Here is a 12289-nt window from a genome sequence, read left to right as displayed (position 1 = left end):
AAATCTTGGCCAACATTGTAATAGTGCATCTACGTATAAGATTAAAAAAGAAAAAGCTAAGTAGGAGGAGTTCCTTGCCTATGGCCATCTAATCATTATGGAGAAAAGGCAGCACATCTCTGCCCTCAAATCAAATCCACAGCTTTTTACACGCAATCGCATCACAGTTTACAACCAGCATTTGGACAACACGGTCAGAAACAATCATTACCTGTGCCTCCTTGTCCAGTTAGATGAACATATATGGTTGAACATACAGAGCTTTCTTTAATAACTACTAAGATGGACTTGAATTACAACATAAACATGGTTAAAAAGCTGTCTTAGCGCTCAGTATTTTAGATGCCATTTTTTTAGTCATGACAAATGAGCTTTATTTACATATTTGCCAGAATAGACTTTACAACTGTTACAACAAGCAAACATGTACATTATGCTACACATCTACAAGACACTTCTACAGATGCTTTAAACTTTAAGGGAGCGAGCACGTGTATGCATGTATATGGGTGAAGCTGGAGAGCTTGCTTCAGTAAGCCAAGGCCAGGCAGGCCTGACATATAGATATAAAAACAATATTGTAGGAATAAGTGGAAGGCTGAATGACTCTAATTGTGATTATGCAGGATACCCACAGACACCAATCTAGCACCACGCGCACAGAAAGATAATAACTGATGTCTCCTGTTGATCTCTTGATGCACGGATGATGCCAACCGTACTGTAATGGAGTGATGTCAGACCGATGAGAGAACATGCCACGCTCACCTGCATACACACACACAGCTCATTGTGTGATTTTCCAGAATTATACAGTAGAGGTATGAGCTGTCATGGCAGGATCTTTAAACCACCTCCAACACACACTGAACAGGCAGATTTCCGTCTTTTTCATTTCACATTTTAGTCAAAAGCCTCACTGTTACGCTCTTTAACCATGTCATAAAAACAAGGTACTTGGCATGAATATGCAAACAGGTACGCTCCTATAGAGCTGATGCACGTACACAGTTGGGCAAAGCAGCAGATATAGAGAGCCTTCTAGAACAAACTCAGTAGAGCCCGTGTTGTTTGCAAAGACCGAGCACAGGGAGAGTCTGTCCAAGTCTGACCTACAGTGGACTCAAGGTGCCCCGCTATAGAGGGCATGACTACTGACGAATCTAGGCCAGAAACAGGCAGTGTGTGCATTGCAGGTGTGCAGGTGTATGTGACTCTCTTAATGACTATAATCTCAGTGAAAGGCAGTTGTGACAGTCCTTTACAGCAGCCACTGCAGAAAACAGTCAGGACTTTATGATTGGTCTCCTTGATACCGTTTTTTCAGTCCATGTTACGTCTTCTTCCTGCGCGCTCTGTGCAACAAACACAGATCTGCAGATAATGCGCTCTGCATGTGGACGACTACATTATGAGAAGAATTTTTGTGTCTGTGCGCTAGGGGTTGCACGACTTAAGATTTTTTAAGGTCGAAGTCAACACGATAAAAGTCGAGTCAACAGCGACTAGTCGCTATGACGTCATACGAACTCGAGACACGATGCTTTGCAGTAACTTACAGGCTTTATTACCCACATTCACAGATAAAACATTTGTCGTGAGAATCTGTTCCCCCTGTGTCGGGAGAGCGCAGCCAGAGAGGCGGATCCGACAGTCTTCACGACGCTTCTGATCAATTTCTGGGTAAAAGTCTTTTACAGTGTTTATTCCTCTCAACAAGAACAACAACTCCTGTGAACATGAAAACATTTACTCTTTATTTGCCAAAGTTACACTGGGGGAACCAAATATTTCAGCCATCCAGAATATTGTGTTCCCCCTCCATGACATGGGAACAAATTAATTTACCAGCAAGTCTTTTACAGTGTCGTTTTACCGAGAAATCGATCAGAAGCGCCGTGAAGACAGTCCGATCCACCTCTCTGCCTGCAGTTCGTCCGACACAGTCCGACACAGGGGGAACAGATTTTCCCGAGGAAACAGATTTTCGCACAACACCGGAACAGCTAAGGACCTTCTGCTGAGTTTTGCCAAATGGGGTTAATCTGTCCTGATTGCTGGCCCACCACTCCAGCCATGGTGGGAATCTGCGGTAACAACAGCAAAAAAAAAAATCACGGACCTCTTCAGCAGCAGTGGAGACGTGTGCTGCTGATCTCCTGTCACTTTGATAATGTGGCCCAAAAAGGTGCTCAAAATCCTTTTAAGTGAATGTGCATCACGGTCGTACTTTTGTTGTACTTCAGCACAGCTTTGCAGATTTGGTACGTAATGGTAGTTGAACCAGAAGAGTCATCTTTAGTAAAATACTTCCACACTGATGATTTTCTAGTTGTTTGCGAAGACTCGGCCTGCTCCTCGTCCTCGTCCTCCAACTGTTTGGAATCCATTTTGTCACCAGCACTCACGTGACTGCGACTAGTCGATGTGAAATTTAAAAACTCGCGAGATTTCCTAGAATCGACTACTCGACAAGTCGACTAGTTCATGCGACCCCTACTGTGCGCACATGTGGGCAACTAAACAATGCTGTCTCAGTGCTCTGGTCTGAATGTTCTGACCTACACTCAGGGTCAAACCTATTGCATCATCAGCACAATGACCAGCCATTCATACACACCCACCCTGGGTACAGCTGGGTCATGAATTACGGAGCTGAAAATACTTCCTTTAACACAAAATCAGTACTCTTTCAGATAATATATTCTGCCAGTGTGAGACAAGCCTTTGGGATTGTTTACAATAGTATTTTTAAACTAGTGCTGCCCCTCTGTGGTGTGGAGAAAAACTGCAGGCTGCAAACATTTCTAGTCACATGTGGGATTCTATATAGATCCTTCTCAATGACCCATGGAAGGTCTTCAAAGAAATCTGTGGTATTACCTGCATGGGTCTGCCATCCTCTGACCCAATCATATTCCTCCATTCCATCAGCGAGCGCTGCAAAGTGTCTAATCCTGTCTCCCAGAGACGGATGTACCCGCCCATATCCACTGTGACCACACCTCCAGAACCAAGAGCCGCTATGAGCACATCACAGTCCGACACCTTGGACAACCAGGTGGTGTAGGGGGACACAGTCATTGCCCTGCCAATAGGGAAAGGTCACAACACAGAAACTTAGAGACGAGCTGGATGTGGAGTTTTATAACTGATTTACATAGACAGGATCCATTATGTTTTTTTTCCAGCTCTTTTCCTTTCCAGATCCCATGGAACTGTACTATTCACAGTCCTTATGTATGGTATGCTAGGCCTGCAGGGTGTGAGATCATCCTCTGTCTGAAACCAGCTGTTTTAGCTCTTTCATCCCTTTAAATCAGCTTTCTTTGGATTGGCAGCCCCTCGTAAATAGATGATTTGATCAGCAAGTGGGTGGGGCTTCTGTACTCACATCCAGAGCAGTGTACTGAGATGACAGTATTCATATATGCTGACTTCATTTTGTTTTGGAAACCTTGGCAATGTTTAACATCTACCATTTTCAGAGGACATGTGAAAGAAATGAGGGGGGAAAAGCATCATATGTCCTCTTTAAAAAAGTTTGAGAACATGCAGAGACCCTATATTAGCATTTTTTATTTATTTTTCTCAGTGCAGTACTGTCACTGACCTCTAGCTGGTGCCAGAGGATGTAAAGTTATGTTCTTATTCTGAAAGTATTGCAGAATGAGGTGCAGCAAAAAAACAGCTGTCCTCTGTTTACCTTGGAACAGGAATATATTTGAGCTTGGAGTTCAGGTCCGTCACCTCCAGGTACTCAAAGGAGGAGTGACAAAGAAAAACAGTTAAAACCATTCTTTATGTTGTAGAAAAAAACTTGTGATTTCCAAAAACCTTCAAATAAAGTGAACTCTGACCTTTGGGGTACACTTCTTTTAGGGGCACTTTGTTGGGTGGAAGAGCCCGAACCACCTGATTGGCTGAGAGCAGACCGACACAGTTCTCCCGTTTGGCCGTGCTGGTCCGAAACCCTCCTCTGAAGAACGTGTGAGCCCCGCCGTCACCGCTCTTCATCGCTGACAGGTCGACGGGCCTTTTAAAGCTGTACACTTCATTGGGGGACTTGACGGGAAAAGAAATTCAACATACTGAAAATACTGAAAACTTACTGAATACTGAAAACATCTCATATATTAATGTCTAATACTCTCTGTAACCAGAAAAGATGAACAAGAAACTGGAAACAGATTTATTAATGTGCTGAGTTCAAATTTGGCAACACACTAAAAATGAGCCTACGGCTTTCACCACAATCCTCATCCTCTCACCATGAGGTCTGGGAATCCAACTACGAGCCGTGCGTAGGGATCTGTGTCAGCCAGCACACGGTTCGGGGAAACAATCTTCTGGTTCAGAGCGGCACTCAGGTTCTCGTTGGGTAGTTGCTCACATGACACCATCTGGGGTGCCGACAGCTCGCCTGGAAAGATGGACAGAGTGAGTTTGGTGGAATTTACTACAAGGAGTGGGTCCTTAATTTTCCTAGGGGGCCACAACAGTCCCAGTCTCTCAGTGGGAAAAATGAATTGCCCACCCCTGTACTAAAGTGCTACTGCATCTTTGTACCTCATGTGAATGATGCAGAAAGTTTGTCTACTATATCAGCGACATCATTCACAATCCGCTGCCATTACACCTATGAGCTAAACGTAACTCGACTCATTCTCACTAACTTTGACCTTTTAAAATGTATTTATTTACAGCCATTTGATAGATAAACTACAAGCTCAGAGAGGCCAGGCTATTATCAGTTTATTTTTCTCTGCGTCAGTCTGCATGTTGAGTGCTACACAGCATCAGGATAGACCACGAGTACCTGTTAAGCCTTGTTTAGAACTGTGGGATGGCCACCCTGCAGTCATGTGAAATAAAAGTATATCTGATGGAAGTGTAGTATTCTGGTCATCATATGAATAAAATTTGGTATGAAATGAGGAAATATTTAAAGCTCATTGTCCCTGTGACCTAACCAGATTCAAAATGTGCAAACTTTAATGAACACGTAAGAGCAGAGAGGAGACGTTTTTGTTAGTTTCTTGGTGCTTTTTTTTGTCCTTTAATCCACTTTAAAATGTAAGAAATATATTGTTGGAGAAAAAAAACAAGTATATCACAGGGATATTTCACGTATTTAAGCAGACACTTTGAAACAGAGCTTACAAATTAAAGGTGGTATACTTGAGCAACAGCCCAAGATACTAGCTTTTCAATTATTTACTGAAACAAATATCAGTTAATATTCTTGAGTGGAAAAAGTAAGCACATATTTGGCCTCCAGATGCTAGTATTTTTTATCTTTTTACATAATTACCCACCAGGTACTGACGTCAGCTTTCTAAAATTTATGACCACAAGAAGTCAAAACTGTAGTGACACTTGTAGTAAACAAAACAACTTAATGCTTGACTGACATGTTCAGGCTCGAGGCCTTCATCAGGGAGGGTCACCAGGGTCATGATGACTGTGATAACCCTGAAGATCAACACATATCAGCTTGGGGTCATCATTGCTAAAGGGCACTGCCTAATGCAGGTTTGTCAAACGATGATGCTGTTGTGGCATCTAACTCTAATCTAACTGAGATCTGAGCTTCGGACAGGCGGTCCCATAATCACTCATTATTATTTTCATTCCTCTGTGGATTTTTGATTGTGTTTAATTAAAAACTCAATTTTTCACTTCAACGTCCAAACAGATGGCCTCTCATCATCTTCACCCTTTAACACGATGCATAATTACTAATTGAAACAATGAACGCTGCTCCCTGAAACTGTAAATAAACTACAAAAACCAGAATAGTACAGCACTTTTATTAATATGCACGGTATATGAACATGTTTGCTCACCAAATTGAAAAAGAAGTAATTTTCATGCAATGTACTTTGTATCTGACATGCTTGGAAATGTCTTTATTATATATATACCTGAGGTAGCTCCATGGTCTGAGCTGACGGAGTCCTCGCTGATGCTGTGGAGCTGACACACTCCAGAGTCTTCAGCTGCCATGTGCGTGGGCTCGGTCAGCAGGAAGCGCCTATGTAGCCACATATGCAGTATTATATTATAATTCGATTTAAAGACCTTGACAGATATTTGAGATCAATTACTTACTTATTAGTGTTGCTTTCCAGTAGCAGCCAGCGGTCCTCGGCCACCAGGAAGACAGACTTCAGGTTGATGGGAAGGGAGATGGAGTGAACCTGTCCCTCCAGCACATCCAGGACCTCCAGCTGGTTGCTGCACATGCAAACGCAGCGATCAGCCACTGATACCACAGGACACTTGTTGTGTAACACTGTCAGAGCTGTAGCTTACCCATCCTCCTTATAGAACAGAAGCCAGTTTTTGTGGGCGAAGTCACGACACATTTTATGCCCCGCCTGCAGACAACAATCACATTAATTTCATGGAATAACTCGAGTCATTGAAAAGGTTTTTCATAATGCAGTCTAGTTCATTATCAAACGTTTACCGTCCTTTCTGTAAACTGTGTGAAAATAAATAAGTCATAAAAATAAAGTATGAACAGCGAAGCATTTATGAGACACGAGCCGGTTTGGATTCGTCTCTGGAGACGCTGAATCCTCTGACCTGTTGTTCCTTACTGTTCCACCAGCTCGACGCTCTGCTGGAGGACCCATCGCTGTCCGGGGACATCACCAGCCTCCGCACGGCACCTGTCACCAAGTCCAAATGGAGCACCGTGTTACTCTAGCAAAAAGCAAAAAAGAAGAATTAAAACAGGAGAATACAACTGGATTTAGAGCAAGATGACCATTAAGATATGCCTATCAGAAAAAGGTGTGTTTCTATTGTATTATATTACATGTACATACATACAGTATGTATGTACAGTAGTATTTTTGTGAATTTAGTGGACTTATTTTGATACTTACTTGATTTTCTGTAGCAATCACTGCTTTGTTCCAGTTGGACACTGTTATCTAACGATCATGATCCTGTCTGCTCAGGTAAAACTGGTACCTCTTAACTGTTACTGTTACCAAATCACAACAGCTCAAAAAGCTTTGAAAGAATTCTGATTAAACTGTAGGGGTGCAGAGTGGGGTCATGTTAAAACATATTAAAATCTGGCTCACATCTACCAAGGTCTTCAAGGTCAACTTCAGGACTTTTTGGTGTAAAATGGACAAAAAGCCTTACAACTTAGAAACTATGATTCTTACAAGTGTGGCCTGTATTGTCAACAATGCACAAGATTTATGATATCAGGTCACATTTGACCTCTAACCTCTTCTTCAAGCATAAGGAGGAGTTTAAGAAGTAAAACACTTCACACTCGGTTCAGAAGTGCACAGTGGGAATATGTGGTGTGTGATTAATGACCCCCATTGCAGCCTGCTTATCTCCCTGTCATTAGCGCTGCTGTGTCTAAGCAGGCAGCTTCCCATTAGGATGGCATTCACTTCTTTACCACAAGGCACCACTGCAGGACCGTCCAACAGTGGTCCATCTACAGAGCTTTGAAAGAAGGCTTCCTGGCAGATGATACAACCACACTGCTCCAGTTCTACTGGTCACTCATTAGTTTGTTGGCACTGTAACTTGTTTCATTTGTCTGTAATTTTTATGTAAATATTTTATCTTTATTTTATTTTACCTTTATTTCGTTTGACTCTATTTGTGTTTTAGTCAGTGAAGCTCTTTTAACTGTGCCAGCATAAGATTAAAGATTTGTTTTCTCTGTATACAGTAAGAGTGGGTATAATTTTAGAAGTGCCGTCGTGTCATGGATATCATTCTTCTGTCACTTCCTTTAATCTCTTTCAATCATAGGATTCAGCGTCTAGTTTACTACTGTGCACCGATTTCATCATAAATCTCTGTGAGTGACTGGCTCTGACATTCTTGATGTAATCTTTTATTGAGTTCTAATTATTAAGTGATTAAGCGTCAGAGCTGCTGCTACCTGCTTAGGTAAGGTGGTGGGTCAGGGGGGAGGTTTGTCCAGCTGAGGACAAGGTCCAGCCTATCAAAATGATTCTACTAAAAATGTGTTTTCAATGTTTGGGATCTTCTCCAAAAAGTTAAATGCATTTCATATGAAATGTTCTCTCCCAAACCCTAACAATCCCCTAGTGAGGTGGGCAACATTTTTACAGACTCATCACTTAAAGATCTGACACATAAAAGGTGCCAAAGATGAAATTACAAATGCCCCTTAATGCTGTTTAACTGTATAGCTGAATACAGCTGTGCCCTCTTCCTCTATCTTGTGTCCTAAAATGCTCCCACAGGTAACAATTACATACAGTATAGACAAGAGTACCTCAAGGACTGATGCAAAAGGTTTCAAATGAGTTAATTTAAGATAATAGCACGAGAACAGGACATCGTTCAATATAAAAACTGAGAATATCTCAGATTCATTTCAGTTCAGTTCAATAGTTCAATTCAGAAAAATGGAAAATCCTGAATCCTGCTGCCATAAAGCAGCAAAACAAAAGCACAGCAAATTGTTTCTCTATGAGCAATATCAAACCCTGTGCTGTTGATCTGTAGTGTCTAAGCTCCAGTCTCATGGGTCAGGCTCACCATCCGATATCCTGTGAGTCTGCAGCCACCACACAAAGAAGAGAGAGAGAGAGAGAAATCCAGGCCTTCCCAACATCTTCCCAACAATAAAAAACACACACACACAGACACACACACACACAGACACACACACACTGGCCCAAACCTCTCTGTTTATTGTTCCCAGAGTCTCAACAGTTGCTGTTTTCCTTTGGGTGGGAAAACCTCCGTATTTCCAGAGAAACATGAAAATGTTCTCGATGCTCCGCGGCTACATCACTCCTCTGGAGTCGCTAATTGTTGTCCTTTCAAACTCTAATTGCGCTCACGAGAAGAGGAAGGAAGGGCACGTTAAAGGGGCATTCCCACAATTCACTTTTTGTTTAGTGAATTTAATGTTAATGTTTCAAACTTCTCTTATGAATTATTTGTAACATGAATTATATCATTATAACTTTATAACACCATAACTATTATAACACTATAACTTACTATTTAATGTCACTTATTGTGATGTTTTTCTATTGCATTATTGCAATATTTGTAACCTGGGTTACAAAGACAAAGACAAGTGTGAAATCAGGTAGAGGTGGTCACTGTGCCCTCTGTCTCTCTCACTTCTTCTCTCAACTGGGAGGAAATGATCACTTTACTTAAGACACTTTTCACTTCCTGAGTTTGATGTTGGGCTATTTGAAGGTTATATTTGTGTGTGTCTGTGTGCAGCCCGAGGATGTGGCAGCAGTGTTTGTCTCTTATTCTGTGTGCGATCGTCTCAGGTAAGAGCCTTTATTCTGGCTTCAAGCAGGATTTTAAAGGAGGCACTTCGGGGAATCGCTCTGTCGCTGCAGTGCAGTTATAAGACTCATCAGAGCAGAGAGAGCCTGACTTTCAGAGCTGGATGATCCTTTAACTCTTATTCACTTAGAGATGATTGCTGAAGTGACAGACAGCCCCTTTAACACAGAGACTTTAACGAGTGGCTGACAAAAACGACTGGCTTCGTATTTCTGTTTCACTACTGAAAGACACAGAGGCTGGTGGTGAACACCACAGCACAGAGGTTAGACAGAGGCAGGAAACAATGTGTGGCAACAAAAAGGTCAAAGTTCACCACAGGGTGAAGCAGCCCAAACTGCAGTACACCTCCATAAGCAGCAGGAAAATCACTGACATACTCCAGAGATTTAAATGAGGCCACAGATCAATAAACAGATCATCTTTGGACCAGAAGCATCAAGAGATTAAACAGTTTTAATGAAAGACTGAGTTCAAACATGAAACCTAACCATCCAGATACGTTCTGCCAGGTTCTGTCTCGGCCGGGTGGAAGCTGACCGTCTCTCCTGTGGTCACAGTCTCCAGAGGAGAGGATGCTGTCCTCGGCTGTGTCTTCACCCCCAAACAGCAGGACTATTCAGGGATGATCACTGTTAAATGGAGGACATCACACGCTCCCCCTTTCTTTGAGTGTTCAGTTAAAAATGAGTCAACTGAAGGAGACAAACTCTGTGCATCTGCTGATTTAAAATACTCCCTGAAAGGAGATCCTCGACAGGGGAATGCATCGCTCCTCATCAGGAAGGTACAGCTGACCGATAACAGGGCGTACTTCTGCCGAGTGGAGCTCGATGGGCGGTGGGGTGTTAAAGAAGCAAAGACAGAGCTTTATGTTGAAGGTAAGGTTGCTCCGTGTTCATTAAATTTATAATGTGTCAAATTTTTCTGTGGTGCAAAAACTGCAGTGAAACATCCAGAGACATTGACCTTCTCACTCTGCCACAGTGTGGTTACTACAGGGAGAGTGAACCATAACCATTTACTGTTTCAGACCGAAAAAGAAAAACACACAGTTGACCTCTGACCTGGTGTGCAGCGTTTTCTCATCCAGCAACAACATCACACAGTTTTAGTGAGGAGCTGTGGCAGATTTAAAAGTAATTCCAGATAAAATGGTTGAAGAGTTGGTTTCTGGTTTCGAGAAACGAATCATCTGGTGTTACTCTCTGGACCCAAACTGCATCCTCGGGAACAGAATCTAAAAACAAAACAAACCCAAACCTTTTCTGTGGTGAGAAAAATAAAACTGTCAGCAGAAAACTCCATAACTCTAAACATAATATACATGAGGGGAAAACTCATAGACAGATAATTAGCACAAAACAGTCAGGATGATGCAAACTAAGGCTTTGGCTTCAATTCATATAGCATCAAATGAGAACAATAGCTGCCTCAAGACTAAATGCACACAGAGGTAAACAGGAAAATGGGAAACACCAGGGTACACAGCAGAAACTAATCAGGGAAATACGGCACACATGACACTATCAAAATAAAACAGGAAGTGAGTAAACATGGGAACATCTCACAGTGATGGAGACTTAACAATACACGAGGAACACTGAGGAGGTCTGAAAAGCTGAAAGAAGGAATACAAAACTAACAAACATATAATCACAAACAGAAACTAAACAACAAAACTAACTCAAAATGCAGGATTACTATAAATTCCAAAACTCAACATGCAAAAGAAACAAAAGCACTGGAATAATCCATGAAACTTAAATTGAAAATAATAATAAAAAAATCAATAGAAGTAGAAAATCCCAAACTCAAAAACAGTGGGTCAAAAACTTTTTTGACTTTTTTTTAACTAACTTTCTGCATTCCCGCATCAATGATCACATCAGTTTGGAGTGGAAGCCACATCAGTCCAATTCAATCCAATCCAATCCAATCCAATCCAATCCAATCCAATCCAGTCCAATCCAGTCCAATCCAATCCAATCCAATCCAATCCAATCCAATTCAATCCAATCCAATCCAATCCAATCCAATCCAATCCAGTCCAATCCAGTCCAGTCCAATCCAATCCAATCCAATCCAATCCAATCCAATCCAATCCAATCCAATCCAATCCAATCCAGTCCAATCCAGTCCAGTCCAATCCAGTCCAATCCAGTCCAGTCCAATCCAATCCAATTCAATCCAATCCAACTTTATTTAAAGAGTATGAAGGAATTTAAATAATAAGAGTGTGTATGAGCTGTTGCTCTTTGATCCTTTAGGTTTCTGCGTGTTGACACAAACAGGAATAAGAAGTCCAATTATTAAATTTAATAAAGCCATTTCAAACAGTTTACAGATATCTGGACCAGACTGCATGCTGTGAGATGGCATGAAGTCCTGGCACATTCTAATTCAGCTTACAGTTTCATATAGTCACAGCATATCAGTCTTGATTACATCATTTACAAAACAGAATGTGGAAAACAGAGAAATTCAACAACAGGGTGACCTCGAAGTCTCCATTTCTATCATTGTTTAGTCTTCATCAGTGTACAGTCAGAATACAAAGTTCATGATGACACAAAACATTATAAGCTTCTGTATTTTTAATCAGTTAAGTTATTCTTCCAATCAAAGACAAATTTTTCAGGGAAGTAAATGTAAGATATATATGTGGCATATATCATGAATATTCCTACAATTCCCCCTTTTGACCTCAGAGTTTCTGAGGTCAACTTCACCAGCCTGACCTCAGGTGGTCAGCCTGTATTGATGTTAAGAGCCAGAAGAGGATTCCTGTGAAAACTAATCTCATACTATGGTGATTGCAGACAGAGTTTAATAATGTCATATTTATAATGGATGTACCTACTTTCTATAATTTCTTATGGCCTGAAAAACAAAAGAAAACAAGCATTAGCCTTTCATATATCAGTGTTGTTTAGTGAAGTGGATTAGCTTT

At 41.4% G+C, this 12289-nt stretch overlaps 1 long non-coding RNA gene across 1 annotated transcript; it reads right to left on the bottom strand.

Moving 5' to 3' along the window:
• Window positions 1-6149: 6149 nt before the first annotated feature.
• LOC115794160 (uncharacterized) lies at window positions 6150-6643 on the bottom strand. The gene is made up of 3 exons (XR_004021163.1): window positions 6595-6643; window positions 6319-6383; window positions 6150-6240 (listed from the first exon to the last, which is right to left on the bottom strand). It is a non-coding gene; the product is annotated as an uncharacterized LOC115794160 (long non-coding RNA).
• Between the last annotated feature and the right edge of the window lie 5646 nt (window positions 6644-12289).

Source organism: Archocentrus centrarchus, chromosome 16, assembly GCF_007364275.1.
Source record: "Archocentrus centrarchus isolate MPI-CPG fArcCen1 chromosome 16, fArcCen1, whole genome shotgun sequence".
In the NCBI taxonomy this organism is placed as follows: Eukaryota; Metazoa; Chordata; class Actinopteri; order Cichliformes; family Cichlidae; genus Archocentrus; species Archocentrus centrarchus.
Note: the sequence above shows the minus strand (reverse complement) of the source record. Positions and strands in the feature narration are given on the sequence as shown.